Below are 952 nucleotides of genomic sequence, written 5' to 3' on the forward strand. Positions count from 1 at the left end.
AGGGAAAACAACATGCCGAAAATTGTCTACCTGTGGCGGACAGATCAAAGATTAGAACCAAAGTCCAAGAGGCCTCCGGGCCAAAGGAGGATTTGTAAATTCATTCTTCCAGCTGTGTGGTTAGAGCAGGAAAGTCTAGATTTGGGGCTTTGAGTTTCAGACCAGACATCCTGCCTGAGTATACTACTTTTCAATAATTATCAGTATTAACAGTCGTAATAATAACAGAAGCTACTATTCATGAACACTTCTATGGTAGTTTTCTCATCTGTAAAATGGGATAATACTGGTACTCTTACCTCACAGGATTGCTGCTGAGGATTAAATGAGTTCATATTTATAAAGCCCATAGAGCAGGGCCTGGCATGTAGCAAACATTATGTAATTGATAACTCAAAATGGAAAATACAAAGGTGCCCATCAGACTGTTAGGTGCTGAAAGAGAATTACCTCATGTATTCCTCATGGCACATCTGTGAATTGGCTACTGTTATGTCCATTTATAAGGAGGAAAACTGACAACTTGGAGGTGCCTGAGAATAATGTTACTGCCTATAAAGATGCTTTGCTTGACCAAACATTAATCAGATTTCTGAATCTTCTCCTAAGCCCATCTGTGAGGTTCCTTATAAAAATTCAGTTTTGGGCCAGGCGGGGAGGCTCATGCCTGTAATCCCAGCACTTTGGGAGGCTGAGGCAGGTGGATCATGAGGTCAGGAGTTCAAGACCAGCCTGGCCAAGATGGTGAAACCCGTTTCTACTAAAAAATACACAAATTAGCTGGGCATGATGGCGGGTACCTGTAATCCCAGCTACTCGGGAGGCTGAGGCAGGAGAATTGCTTGAACCTGGGAGGCAGAGGTTGCAGTGAGCAGAAATGGCACAACTGTACTCTAGCCTAGGGGACAGAGCGAGACTCCGTCTCAAAAAAAAAAAAAAAAAAAAAAAAAAA

The sequence above is a fragment of the Colobus angolensis genome, unplaced genomic scaffold (assembly GCF_000951035.1).
Source record: "Colobus angolensis palliatus isolate OR3802 unplaced genomic scaffold, Cang.pa_1.0 Scaffold79, whole genome shotgun sequence".
Taxonomy (NCBI): domain Eukaryota; kingdom Metazoa; phylum Chordata; class Mammalia; order Primates; family Cercopithecidae; genus Colobus; species Colobus angolensis.